Genomic DNA, 18,500 nt, shown 5'->3' on the forward strand with positions numbered 1-18,500 from the left:
AAAGAAAGACAGAAGAGGGGAGCGACTCCTCCTCTGTCGCAGGAGGTGACGCAACGGCATCAACAAACAAGAGAGGAGGCGACGCCGAGGAAAAACAGCAGCAGAACAATAGCAGGTGTGTTCCCCCGGAATGATGGAGTGATAACAGGTGGAACACCTAGTTGTCACCTGTCAACTGAGGTGAGGCTCGGTGACAGGGCCGACCGCTCAGATGAGACATCAATAGATGGGAAGGCACTGAACAGGAAACGGGGAGACGACGACGAAGACGCAGAGCCAGGGAAGCAGAAGACAAAAGGCCTCCACTTGCAAAATGAGCAGGTACGGAAAGTGCTTTTTCTCGGAGGACGAGGAAAATGGAGAGGGGTTTTTCGATTCACCGTGATGCTACACAATATGGCACAAAAGAAATTGAATGGGAGAAGAGCTATTTTGCGTTCGGTTGGTCTTCTCAGGGGCTGCTGGCTTTCAGCCTACAGAATGACTCATAACTGTGTCTATGAGCTAAATGAATGTACAGACCAAAATACTGCAGAGGACTTAAGTGCTATGCAGTACGCACATTACATGCCCGAACAAAGGAGGACTTTCAAAAAAACATTTGATTTATTGAGACAGACCAATGGGTGTTAAGTGCTTTGGTTTGTTTTTTTTTCTTCTTCTTCTTGTTCTCAATCAGCTCAGTCTAGAGAGAACCCTCAGTGCAGTACAGAGTACCGTACCGACCAGCACTCGCTTCGGCAGTGAGAGCAGCGATTTTCATAAGCATCTTCACTCACGCACCCAAAAAGACACGAGGAGAGGAAGAGGAGAGAAAATACTCTGCAGAGCCCTAGGGGTCCACTTTGGGTAATTAATGACATTTTAGGAGGAGGTGAGGGGGTGCGTTAAGCTTCCTTCCATTAGACAAATGAGATGGCCTGAGCTTTCACATGGTGTGGGGTCGGTTGAGGGTGGTGGGTGGGATTGGGGGAGGGGAGGGGGGGGGGGGGGGGGGGGTAATGGCCTCTCAATGTGTAATTGCTCTTTTGTTTTAATTTGTTCTCCTGATTGTTTTTCCTTTTTTTCTTCTTCTTTTAAATGAACAGGCAATCTTCTGCTAGCTCACAAATAGGTCTACTCCATTAAACAAACTCAAACGGGCGGCTACCTTGGCGAGGGCCGAGATGAGGGAAAGAACCGGTCCGGCGAGAGGACTCAAGTTGGTGGGCTGATGCTGTCAAGTGACGGCGTGTCAGAAGTAATTCACCAGTGGCTACAGTCATTAAAGGACCCCCCACACAGACACACACACACACACCCTCCCCCAAACCCTCCCAACCCCCTTCATCCCACATATGGGAGGAGGCTCCCGTAGAGTTGAGAAGAAGATCACTAATTTTCTCATACTCGAAGCCCAGATAAAGAATGACCTTTGAATACGGTTCAAGCGCCGTCCTCCTCTTTGGGAGAGAGAAAACTATTTCACAGCACACACACAAAAAAAAAGACCGCCATTATGCGTCCACTGACAGATTTCATTAGTGAAGGCCAATTTAATATACCCTATGTGAGCAACACATTTTAGTTAATTATCGAAAAAAAAACATTGAGTGATGAGGGGCAAGAATTTCACATGGTAGCACGCAATAATGGCTGGCTTTTGTGTAAGTCCTCAGACAACCTCCATAACAAAAATCTCTGCAATTAAGCGTATCTTTAAAAAAACGTTAGAAGAAAAAATTGATGATAGATGAAAGATCAGATATTTTACCTGCCTTGCCAAACTCAGAAGGGTCTGTGATCTTACAGAAATAGTTTAAAGTACAGCTTTCAGCTCCCTATGACACTGACTTGCTTTGAACTACCACTACTATTAGCAAATCTTAACACATTTTGCACACATACACGTACAAACACTCACACACAGACCTCAGCAATGGCAAAAAAACAACCTGATGCAACAGAGAGCCTGACACCCACAAACACCGCATTCACAACTTCAATTTTGGCAAGGTGTCAGTGTGTGTCATCCAATCCCACTAACAGCTTTGTATGAATCCACATCACCTGGTTCTACTGATTTTAATTATCAGAATGATCCTTGGCAGCGGATGTGCACCTGGCAACAGATGATACGGGTGACAGGAGTCGCCAATATGTGGAACTGGAACTTATTTAATGCCAAGGTTCCGTTCAGTGCTTAAGTCATTATGGAAACAGTTTCGCGGTCCTGACCGCGCCCAAAGTCATTCAGAAGCAGATGAGTAGGTAGTGGTGGATGCTGAGCGCATAAGGGGTCCATCTACAAACTGCTATTATGTAAACAATCTAATTTGTTATTTCTTTGCAGAAATTATTTCAGAAAATTGTTTTATGTCTATAACAATAATGGCATTTCAGAAAAATGGCAAAACATACATGTCAAAACTAAAAGTAACTCTAGTTTCTGAGAGTCTACCTTGCGGGGGAAAATCTCAAAACCAAGAACTTCAAGAGGCAAAAGTACCTTGCTTTTCCATCAAAGCAGGCAACCCAGAGAAAGACTGCTCTCTGGATTTTTTTTAGCACAGCGCAACTACTAAGGCACATGTTCTGGAAGCTGGCAGGACTTAAAGGCCTGGCATGACACACCGAAAATGGTGCAGAATCTGCTGCAACAGAACACACAGACCATAGGAATTACAGGCCCCTAAATCACTATTCACGGCCTAAGGATGCTTAAGCACGCAGGATAGGATTAATGGAGAGGCTAATGTGAGGAGGTAAAAAGCCTTTTAAGGATGGGTGGCATTTTCATGCCATTTTTTCTTACTCTTTCAGACTCAGGAAGCGAGCAGGTGTTACCTGGCCTGTCATTTGAGTCATTATGAGCCATTCACAGCAACACTTTGCAGAGTAGAGAGTCGTACGTGTTCTCTGAGGTTGACTTGAGAGGAGAGGAATGCGCACGGTTTTGAACAAAATGCCTCAGAGATCGATGCAGTGTAAAAGGATTCTTAAATGCCCCCTTTATCGTATTCAGCTTCATTCTAATGGCTTCCCTGTTATATCTAATTAAGGACTCTCATATACAGTCTACTGCTCTATTCAAATGGACTTTTCATGTACTCCTTATTCAGACTCAACTCGCACAGACTCACACGGTCTTTATCATTATAATGTCATGGTCTGATGTCTCAAAGCTACACTTAATCCATTAGTCAACTATTAATTCAACCAGTGCGCTGGTCACTTGGTAGAACATTGCAGGCCGTCTTTACTTAATGCCTGAATAATACATAGCCACTGACACTGGCCCAGCACTTTTAAAATTCCCATAGGCTGTGCTAGAATACAAATACACTAATAAATAAAATGTGCAACCTGGAGAGCTCTGCTATCATCTCCCATAACGTTGCCTATGACCTTTCAAATAAAAGGAAATACCTTCACATGGACATTCTCCATCTGGCTACGGGAGGGAGGTTTACCATGCTGAATGGGGGGTTGATCCAATCCTGTCTAATCCACAGACGGTTGAAAGATACCCCTCCTCCCACCCTCCCTCCCTCCCTCCCTGATATCCCTCCTCCTCCTCATCCCCACCCGCCCGTACGCACCGAGGGCTCCTTCCTTCACCCCGGACCCATCCAGACCTGTCGGATTAAGTCCTCCCTGCATTTTAACCACATGGGCTTAAGAGCATCGCGGACGCCAGTGCATAGCCTACATCCCATTACCCTCCCTGGCCAGATTTGAGGCCGGGGATCAAATTGAGCATATGGTTTCTCGGGACATGCCCAGGCTACCGAGATGACATTGATGCACCTCCAACAAACAACCTCTCCGCCGCTTACATGACATGTGCGCTGGGGCATGCATCGACCACAGTAAGGTTTCATAATGTCAAATAAAAAAAGGGCCGGGATTACCTATGAATAATGCACCAGTATGAAGAAGACAAACCTGGTACCTTGGAGCCATGAAATGTTATCTAAGGGAGAAATAGGCAAGCTAAAAAAAAGAGCCCGTTGACAAGCGCCAGTTGACAGGAATTGGCTAACAGTGACAATAGGGACCTTCCGATAAAGCCTTCTGCGTTTTCTGTCAAATTCACCTTTCACCTCTAAATTCATGAGAAAACTCTGCGCCAATTAACAACTGACCAAGCAACAGGGATAACCAATGCACTCCCTGACCTCTATGTGTGACTGTGCATCCGATTGGTCCAGTTGGTAAAGCAAGGGCCCAAATCTCCTGACCGTTAAAAAGATCTTTGGGGTCATGGGAGTGCCACACAACAATCCTGCCATGTCCCCTTTTTACACCCGTCTATCCCACTTCCAAAGCCTGGCAAGACAAAACACTAACCAGATCTAAGTAAAAAATATACCCCAACAGACCTTGTATGAACCCAAACAGTACAAAGAGCAGTTAAGTGTAGACTATACTATTTTCATCAACAGAGAGGAAATGAATAACAAGCAGCAGCCTCCCTTCAGTCAAGCTGATTAGGAACGAAGCACAAGCTAAAACAATTCGCTGGTCCTCAGAGTCCACGTCTGTCTGCTAGCAACAGTCTACCTCAGCAATTGTATGCAAAATCTGCATCTACTCAACAGGCCACCTCAAATTCTTTGAAACGAGATTAGACCTGGAACACGTTCCAGGAAGCGTTTAAACAAGAAGAAAAAAGGTTCACCTTCATCGAGCAGCCGCATTTTTCACCATTTTAGAGATTTCCATCTTCACAGAATGTTTAATTTAATACTTTTTTACAGGTTGGTGACCCCAGTGTAGACATACCTCCTGTAGTCAATCTGCGTGTGCAATGGAGCAATTAAATAAATAGCGGGGCTTTCGGAGTGGCAATGGAGCGGAAGGGCTGCAACAATAAGGCAAATTGGAGGCTCTGCAAAGCTTTTCACAAAACGGAGCACTTTCTGAAATGAACTGTTTGCTTTTTGAACGCACCTCTGTCTCTCTCTCTCTCTCTCTCTCTCTCTCTCTCTCTCTCTCTCTCTCTCTCTCTCTCTCTCTCTCTCTCTCTCTCTCTCTCTCTCTTGCTCACTCTCTCTCAAGAGCTGAGAGTTTGCGCCAGTTCTACAATAGAACAGCAGAGATCACTAAGCACACTACTGCACCTACCCGCCGATCCGCCGCAATGTGATTGAAGAAATAAATCAAACCTGTCATTGAGACAGATTCATCTCTCTCTCTCTCTAGGCAAGCTACGCCAAAGAAGCCACAGCGCTCGGTAACTTAAACTCAATTTCTGTGAACAGACCTGCCAGCATCGTCTTGAATCGCAACCAACCCCAGTGACGCTCGAACAGCGGGGGCCTATTTAAATGATTCAATATTTCAAGGGTTGATACAGTTTTCCTCTAACACAATCTGTCAGCTGAGTTGGCGTAAAAGGGTGGGTCCGGTAAAAGCTGACCTCACGTGTAGACAGCACAAATGCTGTAAAATAAACATGAGCCTTGAATAATTAACTGTTTCGTGTGATGCAACAAGTTATTCATAGTTTGAAAAGTCCAAAGAGGTTTTCAGGCAGGGTTGCTATGCTCTTTACTCCTACATCAACCCACTTTTTCAACATTACTTCTCTTCACCATTTTCTTTTCGTTTCAAAGCTCCTGTATGGGTATTTGAGTTAAGGGTGTGTGTGTGTGTGTGTGTGTGTGTGTGTGTGATTGTAGTAGAGGTGACCATGTGGTTCTCCTGAGAGAAGTACTTAACTGCACTGAAATAACAATCGCCCTAGATAAGAACAAGAGCCTGAGCATACAGACACACACACACAAGAAAAGAAACGATTAGAAACTTTCCGCCCCCAAAAACAGGTTAGAGGTGCTCCAGTGGGATTCCGTTTCAGCCTTCAGGCAGTCAGTGATAAAGGGAGACGGGGTCACAGTACAAACAAAAAAGTTCACACAAGTGTGCAGACGATGGTGGCGTGTTCTTATTTATGGGTCCGGATTACAAGAAGCGGATCATGTGGACCTATGAAACAATCTGTCGTTACAAAATGTACGTCTTTTTTTTTCTGCAGCGTAACTTAAAGAGCTGTCACCATAATCTCTAACCTTATATGACACCCTGCTGACTCCTTAGCAATCCCAGCTTTTCGGGCCTGCTCTTCCATAAGTCCCCAGTGCTTTGAACATCTCTGGTTTAGATGCTTCATGTACATATGTCGAATTTTGGATGTCCTTACCTTAGCCTGTCAACACTGCGAAAGCCACGAGTGGGATGATCTTCAGCTCTTTATCCTCGCCGAAATGCAGGTCTTCTATTGGCATTAAACCTTGTGACCTTGTGTCTGTGGAAAAAGTGGCATAGAACAGGAAATAATTACAATATGTTCAGTTGTAGCACTACATGGAATAAAAATGTATCTGAACATTGATTCAGATAAAACTGCTTGACAGAGGGCTGGAGTGCTTAGTAGTCGACCTGGTAGCTTGATTTTCTTGCCAGAAAAAAAAGAAACAGCTTTAGCTAATGAGGTATTTTCTTGCTTGTTTCCCTACGTCCAACAGTTGCCAGCTTTTCATTCAATTAAGGTCAAATGTTCACCATTAGCGTAAATCCAACTTACTTCTCCTCTGAATAGCCCTTTAGTAAGGGGGTCAGTAGGTCATATCACTGACCCCTTTTAACGGCCGCAACCGTTTCTTGAGGGGTAGGCTTTTATTTTGTTTAAAAACTTAAGAAAAGAGTTCAGTTCACATAACCTGTGCAATCCCCTCTCTCCAACTTAACATCAGGGGCCCAACAAAATGTGGAGTTCACACCATATGGAGTTCAAAGCGGGCAGCACAGCCTTGTTTGAAGTTTCCAGAAGGTGTTTCACTGGGCCAAGCAGTTAGCCCCTCGCGTTGCAGGGGAGCCGGCTGCCTGCCTATGACTACTTCCTGATTACGTTTCTAGGGGGACTTTGATGCAGCTGTTCTGGGGAGAGGTGTGTGAGGTGGGTGGGTAGGTGGGGGAAGGGAAAAAAGAGGAGAGGATAGATGGAGAATTCTCACACAACACCCTCTCCTTCAAAACACATACACACGCACAGAGACACACAGACACACAGACACACAGACACACAGACACACAGACACACAGACACACACACACACACACACACACACACACACACACACACACACACACACACACACACACACACACACACACACACACACACACACACACACACACACACACACACACACACACACACTGCTGGACAAACTCCGCATCTGAGTCAGAGGAAATGACTCCTTCAGCTGGCCTGCCTCTGTTGAAGACAGCGGTCCCTGGAACAGAGCAGTGAGGGATCAACTCCATGTGCTCTGACAGGGAGGCAGCTCAGGCAATGGGAGACGGCAGAACAGCAAATGTAGAAACAAAAACGGGAAAAAAATATATGTCTCCAACCCCATAAAGTGGACCGAAAATATCAAATGTGTGGGTTTGTGAGTTGTTGCCAAATGAAGATCACAAGAAGAGAGGCAACAAGGGTCTGCGAGCAACTCTGCATCATGAAGGATGAGAGGCAGTATGTCTACATCAGTCTCCATTAAACCCTAGCCTTACATAGAATAAATCATGATTCACAAGTGTGGTAGAGACACTATCAGCACATATCTAGACAGAAAAAAAGCCAAATAGCCTAATCAATCATTGTGTTTATTCTGTTAGACGCAGCTTTCTTCGACATTGCCTGTGGGAATATTTACACGGCTGTTCTCATTGTGTCGTCTACTTTTAGAGTGAAATGATTTCTGCTTCTTTGTCTCCCACTCTCATTGTTAAAGCATGCTGTGAGAATTCAGTGTCAATAGTAATAATGTCTAGCCATTAGAAGAGCACAGCATCGTTTAATTATATGTCTTAGGTACAGATGTGTCTGTTTCTTGTATTCACTTGCTATGCTATACTGGATCAAAAAGGAGCCGTGAAACAAATAGAAACCTAGTCCATATGGCTGAGTAGGCTTAAAAGACCTTCCTTTTAATAGGCAGACATTTTAGTTGAACTCTTTTATCACTGACTTCATCATGAATGCCAATTAAGGGTTAAATAAGGTCACATAAACTGGAATATATTGCATGTGACAGAATGAGATCAATTTTAGTGGATTCCCACATTAGGACAGGATTATATAAAATGGCATAATCCCAGATATCAATCCTCTACTCTCAGTTTTACAATAAAAACTGTGTAAAAAAAGTGTAAAACAACAAATATTCGTCCAAGCTACTCTACTTCTATGAGGCTCTGATTCAAAGCTTTTTCGTTGACATTGCATCAGCACACTGAGGAAGATAAGGAGAAAACTCATTGCTTCCAGCAATTTAAAGGTTACATGGGATTAATTGCTGTGTGCCTTTTTCAATCTTTGTTTCACATCTATTTTTATAGCTGTTCTCTGTGATAAAAATAACATATTTTTTTCTGTAAGGGTACACACATTGCATGCATCCAATGTGAGCTCTGCACTGCTTGACTCAGTGGTCAGTTCCATCCGTGTGTTAATTAAGTGTTTTGAATTTTAGTGCCCTTGCTATCATTTGCCTTTGAGTCCATCTTCAGAAGTTCCTCAACCAAGAAGCATTCTCGTTTTCAAAAGCTTCATAATTTTTTGCCTCACTGGATTTGGAAAAGCGGGGTATCTGTTTGGGCAGGATGGAGCGGCGGCACCCTACTGCCTGTAGGAGCAGTCTTGCATGTCAAACCTGAGAAAGGTTTCTTTAAATATACAGCAATTTCTGCAAAGCACAAAATATCCCTCTGTATAAATACATAGCAGCCTAGAGTCCATCGGGAGGCAATGTGCTGGATTTTGGGTCTGTCCTGCTTTCAAGATGTGGTATTTAACATCTGCGGTTTTCACCTGAGGTGCATGTCTAGGGTGAGCAGGTTAACAACCCTCACAATGGAACCATCCTAGCCTTTCTCTTGGGATCTGCTCTGATGGGTTATAAAAGACTACAGGATTGTGGCTCTGTTTCCACGACAGAGTCTTTTTCCTGTTTCCTCCCGGTGAAAGCCCCCTATCTGTGCATCGGCGAACAGTGAGGGGTCTCGTAATTCACAATTAGCCAAGCTTGTGGAATGTTCTGATTAGGCTTGCTGCTGGCTCGTAGGTGTACGCATTCAGGGTCAGATCTGTGCAAAACCAAATATGTGACTAATCTCTAACATCCCCATCACATTATTATTTACTAAACACACACAGACACACACAGACACACACACACACACACACACACACACACACACACACACACACACACACACACACACACACACACACACACACACACACACACACACACACACACACACACACACAAAAGCAGACATGCACATTAACATTAGAACAGTGTTTAGAACCATCACACCATTACAACCATGACAAAGCCACAAAAAATGAGTCTGTGCCACAAAGGAATCATGACCAATTATGGAATTGGACCATGCATACCTTTCAAGCAATTCCTCCACGACAGATGCAAAAGGCTACTCATATCACACATTATTCCAATATTTCCAAATGTGAACGATAATTGAGATTTCAACAGAGAAATGTCTGCTTTGTTTCCACAACTGAGGATAATGGCATATGAACAAGAAAAGAGCAGTTCAGGTTCACGCTTGAATTTCACATAATTGAGAAGGAAATCCTCATAAAAAATCTATTCGGACTGGGACACATCCTGTGTCTCTTCCTCATTAAAGAAAATAAGACCTTCCAACTGGAACAATGGACAGCCAAGAAAACAAACAGTTGCTGCTCTTCCATTACAACGGAGATGCTGAAACTGGCTCCTGATTGCACTAATTTCATAGTAGTCTTTAGGCCTAATTCCCAGCACTGATCCAGTCTCCTGTTGCTTGATCCTGGATGATGACCGGTTAAGTCTGCCCACTTCGGACAAGGGCGATTAATCAACTACACAATACCGAATGACCTGAGGACAAAGAAAGAGAGGGTATCTGTTGGTGGCACCCTGATTCACCCGTAGTAAAAGCCAAAGAGGGTATCTTGTCCTCAGATAACTATAGACATCCACAGGTGTTCCATTTAGCCCCGAGGCTAAGTCTGGAAACACAAAAGAGTCTGTGTTGTCTGAAGTCCAGTTGAAAGGGGAAAACATTCAGCATTTTACAGTGCATTTGTTTTTTGTTTATCAACACTTCTGCACATGAAAAGTGGCATGGTTTATGTTTGCATCTCTGGCAGATGTTCTTTTTCTGTACGAGGGCCCAGCACAAATGCAATCTTTCCCCTGTCCACATGTTGCAAAAAAAAGACGCTCAAGATCTTTGGTTGTGGTCCCTATCCTGGGGGCCTATCCTGGGGATTTCATGATTATCTATATAATACCATTGGCAGGGCTACAAAGTCCCTTTGGGGACTTGGCAAATCTGAACAGATAAGGAGAGAACGAGAGAGAGAGAGAGAGAGAGAGAGAGAGAGAGAGAGAGAGAGAGAGAGAAAGAGAAAGAGAAAGAGAAAGAGAGAGTAAGAAAAGGAATGTGATTGAGAATGACTGAGGGAGAGAAAGACAATGAGAGCCACTGAAAGAGCAACGGAGAATCGATTTCTCCACGCTTGATCAAGGAACCGTAGTCTGTCTCAGACTACAGTGCTTTTTTTGGTACCATCCTTTCTCCTGGCCCTATCCAGCATGAGATAATGAACTATATATCCCCCACTTTTCTGATCTTGTCCCAGCTCGGTGAACCCACCGTCTGACACAGACAGGAGCGCTGGCCTGAGATTAAAGCTGCCTCGCTCTCCCTCTGCTGCCAAACTCACCTTGCTTTACCCCTGCCACCTAATGACCTTACCACAGCCAGGGAAAAGCCCAAGTGTTCAGTTGATCTGGCTGTTCCAGCAAAAGGGCATCAATTCATCAACTCTAGCTTCAACGGTCGATGGATTGCAGTTGTGCTACGAGGATAAGTATGTAAAGGTCATCATCAGAGCCACCAGTACAGCAATGTTTTCTTGAAAGGACGCTGTTTACAACTGATTTGGGTCTAAGATGAAAGACACAAACAAATACTTAATGCTCAGTGTTTTCTCAGTGACTTCAAAAATCTCTGTATATAACACAATTTATATAATATGGTTTAACACGCATGGATCAATTATTCCCACTGTCTTTGTATTTATGGTATGCAGTCATGCATTAACCGATATGATACATGATTGGAACAGCAAGCGTCAATAGCACTGCCATGCAATTAATGCGGCCAAGGAGACACTATCGAAGATATCTCGAAATTGACACCTTGCTTCCATAAGTAGGGGAGGACGACTTGTTTTTAACATTCCATCCAGGAACAGAATCCTCCCGATTCTTATTTTAGTGCCACCTCTGTGACCTCCTAAGATGGTCGGGGTCGGAGGAAAGTGACAGGCTGTTCATCTCACCTCGGTGGAGGAGGGACAGCTCAATCAAACAACACTGACACCGCCTGAGCCTCAGAGGAAATATCTCAGATGCTGGCGACATTTAATACAGTTCAGCTTTACACGATGGGAGCAAGGAAAGAAGGGCCAGTCAGATTCAGTGTGTGAGTTGGTCTGTACTGGGCCTTCATATGTTAAGAGTTGTTGTCATAGAGAGAATGAGATACTCCTATGCACAGAGGGGTTTTAACTAAATATACATTGCTGTTAGATTTGTATGTCCCAGTTCTTCTGTGCATCATCAAATCTTTGCCCGAAACTAAAAGAAAACCAAGATTCCAAGCAGTTCCAAAACCATCACATGCATACAAAGCACAGGCATAGATTCAGTGTGGAAAATAAATGAGATGTCTCTAAAGTGAGACGTTCTCAAGAGGAAAATCGTCTCACTCCCTGGGCTTTCTCTCTCTCTCTCTCTGTCTCTCGCCCTTTCCCTGCCTCATATCTCATCCCGTCTCTCGGGGGCTGTGTGCATACATCAGATCTGATCGGTAATAGTTGGGCCTTCGGGGAGCAATCTTGCAGGCAGATGATCACACAGATAGGGGCCATTAGAACTCCACACCAGCACAGCGCCAGAATGACTGATGCTCGCCATCAGCAGGCCTCCGCGATGGATGACCTCAGACAGACCCGGGGGCAAGAGAGGCTGAGATTGAAGCCCAACCTTCCACCGCAGACAATGCCTGCCCTGATAACTCATTCTCTCTCCCTCTCTCTCCCTCTCTCTCCCTCTCTCTCCCTCTCTCTCCCTCTCTCTCCCTCTCGATCCCTCTCGACTTCTACCGATAGGCTAATCATCATTAATGATCAACATACTGTATCCATCATTCATGAGTGTCTGTGTCACCATCTTTATTTCACAGTTCCGCTCATGAAACTAGGTTCAAACACCAACAACAGCACAACATGTGGAGATGTTGCTTTCTGAAACAATCTATGGACTTGTGATGTGTTGTTGGCTAATCCAGATCATACATTATGAATCAATGGAAAGGCACAGTGTGTGGCTGTGGCTGAGGGACACACACACACACACACACACACACACACACGCACACACACACACAGCTGAGTGAATTGCAATTTTTCTGCCAATTCTCAACACTTCCCGCAGACATCTGCTCATTGAGCTAGGCCGCCTTTTCTCTTTTGAGTGACTGTTGTCCTGCATTCCCAAAAATATCTTTGCATACATTCACATTTATTTCCCGGCGCATATCTAAAATGTCTCTTACTTCCTTCTCTACTCTTTATTCATGCTTTACTTCCTATGTGGACTGTGTTTTTGAGCGAATAGTACCAACTACCCTACAACAACATGTTTGTTTGGAAGCTGTGGCAAGCTTCTATGGAAGTTCCCAAAGATCCTCTGACCCTTGTCACCCATCTCACGCCAACAGGGTTAAAAATAGCCCCACAGGGCTATCAGGAACATGAATGTGACTTATTCCCTCCGCCTCTCCTCAGAGAGGAATACAAACCAGATGTTTGGGTCAGGTCCGTAACAAAGACCAACACCTATTTTCTCTTCATTAGCCATTTCATTTATTTTGTTCATATCTGTGCTTATAGCTCATTGGCTTAACCAGCACGTGGTAAAAAAAATTGGGGGGGGGGGGATAGAGTGTAATAGCTCTGCTTTGAACACTCAGGCGTTTGCTTCAGCAGACATACAACCACTTTTTTATCCCATTCCAATTTCTGAAAGTGAAACATGTTGCTCAAGCAGAAGCAGTCACGAACAAAAAATGCCAGGTTTTACCAGACGAGACTAGAAGAATTTGTGCATGGGAGTACAAGACAGACAGTGAATGTTCATGTGTGTGGTTGGACATACTGTTTTAAAATTTGTTTACGTGGATGAATTCCTCTGTACATTTTTGCCACAATTACCAGTGTTCTTTCACAGAACACTCTTTTTCATTGCCTCATTTGTCTTTCCTCCTCTTCTATACTTCTTCCCCAAGTTGTTCCCTCCCTCGCTCTGTTCTCTACGGAGCACGCTCAGTTAGTAAGTTCAGGACTCTCTGGAATTCTGTGGGATCTCTCGGCCAACGAGCTGACCCCCACCATCTCTCACTGCTCCTACTCAAACATTCCTTGCACACTTGGAACGCTTCGTTCCGACGCAGTTGCCCTGCAAAGGCACTTTCAGCCCCTCGGCTAGAAAATCAGCAAATAGGCGGAAAAGAAAAACATATGTGGAAATGAGCCAGTAAGCCATACAAAAGACAAAGAAGACCATAACGTTGCCCATGCTAATACAAAAGCTGTGAACAGTGCAGCTGTTGTGCTTGCAGTTGGCAGCAATGTAAACTAAAGTAATTGCAACCACAGATAGGATTATTCTAACACTGTTCAAGGAAACGCCTCCTTTCCTCCATGGAATGTGGTCCACATTTTTGACATTGATTGTTTGGTACAACTTCCTCTTTGCATTACATCTGTCAACTTTACTAAGCTGCACGGATCAGTCTGTCTCAAGTGACATGGGAGGTAGTATGCATTGCATGCATGGATTGTAAACCAACATCTACCCTGGTCTATATAGGCCATTTTGTATCATTTTTATCTTGGCTTTGTCTTTTATCAAGAGCCTCATCTCAGCCAAAATAGGATATTATTCATGCTCCAGAGTATACACAAACACAATAAGTTATGAACCTAATATGCCTTCTTTTTCGCTCCAAAACTGTGCAGCCCTGCATCCTCCGAGCTGTTTATTTGCCAACAACAAATCAATAAAGCAGGAAGAGATACACTATCATTAAGTGAATGAGAGGCTGTTTGGCAGGAAATCTCAAGTTCATGAAAGCCTGTGTTGCCCTTGTAGAGTTTGGCAGGGTTCTTGTGTCAGTTTGGTCTTGAGGAGTCTTAGGGGGAAACGTGGATATGGAGATCCTTCAGTAGCCTGAGGCGTTGTGTTAAGATGTTAATCTCTTCTCCAAAATGTTTTCATTACATATTACTGACACTGTTATAGACATATTTAGCTTATAGGCACTTTAACAGTGAGAATCTTTAACAGTCTCCTGATGTATGTCAAGTTATGTTGCAGCAACAACACTTCCATCTTCATATTGATCTATCTGAGAACTGCTTTAAAACTCAATAATCATTTTGACACTAGGCAACAACTGAAAGTTCATTTTAATGACTGTGTATTGACTTGAGGTTTTGAGGAACTATTCTCGTTCTAGTGCATATGGCTTGAGATAAAAAATGTTGATTTCCAAACCAGATTTCCTCCGTTGTCACAGCGGTGCAGCTTATTGGACCCTTCAGGACTGACCTACTGTGTTTCATCATCACTCCACCTCTTGCTGTCTCCATGGAGGTTCTGGACTATCTTTTATCCAGAGACACCTAGTTAGTATCCCCCAAAGGATTTTGTAGTCATCTGACACTGATAAAGTAATGGATTGCACTTTCGCTGTGTACAGAAAATTGTTGCCATTTTGGAGATCAGCCTTAATGGATGACAGAAGTTTCAAGGGCTTGTTGCTCACAACCTAAATGGACACAGCCTGCAGCTAGCCCCATCTATGATCGCCCACCAAACCTGTCACACTGTGCCATATTTGTCACCCAGCTTCAGCTAATGGGCATATCGCCCCCATGGTAACGGATCTGAGGATGAAATACGAAGCGAGCACATTTAACCGACAGGCAATTGTTCTTTGTTTTGTTTTAAAGGTGTTGTTGGTGAGGATTTCTCATATTACAATATGACCGTTTGAAATGTGTCGCTGTGTGTGTAAATAATATTAAATAATTCACTGTATTATGCACTGTACTTGTATCAGGCCTCTGTGTACCAATGACAATGTTAAATAAAAAAAAGAACAGTGTACGCAAAATATTGTTAGATGGATTTGTTTTGCATCATAGTATTTTGACAACATGTAAAGCTTTGCCAAAAGGATGAAGAAAAGGCTTGACAGGTGGCAGTGACAGCTGATCAAACAGTGACCCACCATCTCTCAATAACCAAGCAGCAGCACTACAGTGAAGTCGAAAAATCAGGCAACTCAGACAAATCGTAGGCTACAGTTGTCTCACTCAAGGTGTAGGGATGGCAGTGAAAATACCTTATGATTGAAACTTAAGTTGGAGATGGCAAAGCCACTCACCTTTCTTTTACTCCCTCTCTTTTATCACAACTATTGCAGCTTCAAAAAGGATGACATAAAAATTTATAATATATGCAAAGTAACAAATTAAACAGTGACGAATTGCTTTTGTCACACTTCTGCGCGCCCTGGATAAATGAAACGCCGCAGGACAGTATTCGGCATAAAATGCCCTGTTCGCACTCCCAGTAGCCATCTACGCAAGTAATTGAAGCCATTGTTTTCTCCAGCCTCTTACAGATGGCCAGACGCTCAACATTAAATCGCCTTTAAATCCGCCCTTTGATTGCGAAACGGCGCATTGAGGCAAAAGATTAAGACAAAGGCGAGTCCCGGGATAGCGATTTTTGAGGAAATAATGGGGATCCCAGTCACCTCGGTGCAAGTGGTTTAGCTTTGTTCTAGCCATTCCCTGAGATAACATTGGGTCTGATCAATAAAGAACACCCAAACCGGGGAATTTAAGACAATTCATCGAGAGAACTTTATTTAAGGGAAATTCCAAACTCATTTGACATGAAAGTCTAAAAGCAATATAAAACCATAGCAGGGGCCCTGGCCGTGTTGTTCATGACGCAAAATAAGAGTGATCTCATAAAAACTGGCCGTCCGTAGCTGAAATCCTCTTCACAGATTAATCAAACAGGGCTGGGCTTTAGACTACTTCATTTAAAGTCATGATATGCGTGGTGGGCGTAGAATAAATCCTGAACTGCTCATTTTTCTTAGTTTCGTATTGTGTCTAAATTACTGTCACTGACACAAGCAGGCTACGGCATGTGGTGGTAGGAGGACACATTGAGACAGCTGATGTTGGTCAGTGGCAATGGTAGATTGTTCAGCCTATATTGAAATGAATAATGACATGTGGACCACAAAGGGAAAAAACACATTTCTCTTCACTCTAATCGGTGTGAGCAGAATATTTGCCAGTGTCCTAATTTGATGCCCACAGAAGCACACACCTTAAAGGTGGCAGATCAATTGCATCGTAGGCTATGAAACCGATAAGATCACAGCATATGGACCTCATAGGCTATTCCGAAACACACGCGCAATTCACAACACAAAATTTTGGAACTGCCTTCATCTACGACTTCTTGGGCGAAACATACGAAGTTTTTCCGAGCAAAAGAACATTAAAAAGCTATGCGTAACCAGAAGTTGCCTTTTGAACATTTCCTTTTGTTTTAGAAATCGCGGTGCGAGGACTGATCATCTGACTGAAAATTGGTCTAGAAACAATGCCCTAAAAATCAGGTATGCGTGCAGACCGTGAAAGGTGGTGAGCTGATGAATATGTTTGTCTTTACAAATAACGTAGCCTACTCGAAACCTTTTTTAACATATTATTAGCAGGTGTAGATTTCTCCGTACTGCAGTTTTTGTCAAATGTCAAACCTATTCTCACGTGTCAAGTCATCAAGACTGATACCTCAAAGCTATTAGTGCCGCAATAGCCACAGTCCGACTTTTGCTCTGTTGGAGCACATTGCCCTCCGTCAGAACTTTGCTCTGGAATAGAAGCAATTCGGAAGCAGAGATCCACTTCCACACAGCAGTAACATCTAAAATTCAGAGGCAATGTTGACCACCATTCAACAATAACTTCAAAGTAGGCGAAGCTACGCGGCACAATGCAATACAATACCGTTTTGAGCGGCCAACCGATGCTGCTGTCCAGTCTTACCTTGTGTCCTGGTTTTGTGTGAAGAAAAACGTTTTAGAAGAATTGGTAATCCAGTTGTCCCGATGCGGAGAGGTGTGACGAGAGGAAAATCCGTTGTTTAGTCGGGTAAATGTTTATCTTCTGTCAACAAAAGTCACCGACACAGCACAACACACCAGCGGGCAGCTGAAGTTCGAATTGACTGCATCTGTGGGCTTGGAGCTCTTCCACCGAAGACACGCCCTCATCCTTTGGATGAGTAAATCGTCCGGCCAATTAGGGGCCGCAGGGTGGTCACTTACGGATGGAGTTTCTCCCACCCCTATCCAATAATAGAAGAACTGTACGTTACAGTTACCTTTAAACAGTAACAATTTGCTCAACTGAAAATTGATTGGAAAAACCTTCTACTCCTACTGCGTTTTCAGCGCACTGCCTTTTAGTAAGTTACCAAATTAAGCTGATAGCTATCAGAAAAATGAATGCATATTGCTTTTCTACATTATTATTTTTAGATATTAAATCCAGCCTTTATACAACCAATCAACTTTCAAAAACTTTACATGTTCAGCATTTCAGAACCATTAGAATAAGAACAGGCTATGTCTGAATCCGTCTTTATGCATTGTCTTGGTGTCATGTTTATTCACATCTGTCTGTGTGACCATAAGGAAGGAAACTCCATGACTGTTGTGAACTCAGGAAGAAGCCAGACTATGGGTTACACACCCTCAGTAAAGTCCTAATCGGTAAAGACAACAAAGGTGGCTGTGGGAGAGGATGTCACAAGGGATTTAAAACTGTGCATATATCAGCCTATTTCGTCCTTGGGTGGGGAACACTTGACATCTATTTCTTTCCTTTTTTTTTGTTTGTTTTGCCTTGTTTGTTCTTTTCTTTCTTTCTTTTTTCAAGTTCACAAGTTCACCAGAAGTTGAACATAAACAAGGCGGGTGGCCAAACTGTCTCTTTTTGAGGGGCACTGATTGTTTCAGTCTGAAGTGAAGCGAGATAAAGATTCACACTTTGACCCTTAGCTTTATAACAACACAGACAAATGTGATCTTCAAAGACACCGGAGTCATTTTTTTCTTCACCTCTAAGGCATTATATAACTCAGACAATCTGTGGCTGCCTACTCAAATATCTTCAACTTGGGCCATCCACAGGAATTACTATTCTGAAACAGCAATACAGGTGAACAGGGCAGATTCTGTTTGAAACTAATATTTACAGGTATATC

At 43.5% G+C, this 18,500-nt stretch overlaps 1 protein-coding gene across 1 annotated transcript in view; it reads right to left on the reverse strand.

Annotated features, from left to right (window-relative positions):
* The window catches only part of LOC134072787 (semaphorin-6C-like), an 84,368-nt gene extending 66,938 nt beyond the window's left edge, over nucleotides 1–17,430 (reverse strand). Inside the window, exons 1-2 of the mRNA XM_062529631.1 lie at nucleotides 17,279–17,430; nucleotides 6,185–6,289 (exon numbers count right to left, since the gene is read on the reverse strand). The gene's annotated coding sequence lies outside the window, so the exon portion shown is untranslated. The remainder of the gene's footprint in view (nucleotides 1–6,184; nucleotides 6,290–17,278) is intronic.
* Nucleotides 17,431–18,500: the final 1,070 nt, after the last annotated feature.

Source organism: Sardina pilchardus, chromosome 24, assembly GCF_963854185.1.
Source record: "Sardina pilchardus chromosome 24, fSarPil1.1, whole genome shotgun sequence".
Taxonomy (NCBI): Eukaryota; Metazoa; Chordata; class Actinopteri; order Clupeiformes; family Clupeidae; genus Sardina; species Sardina pilchardus.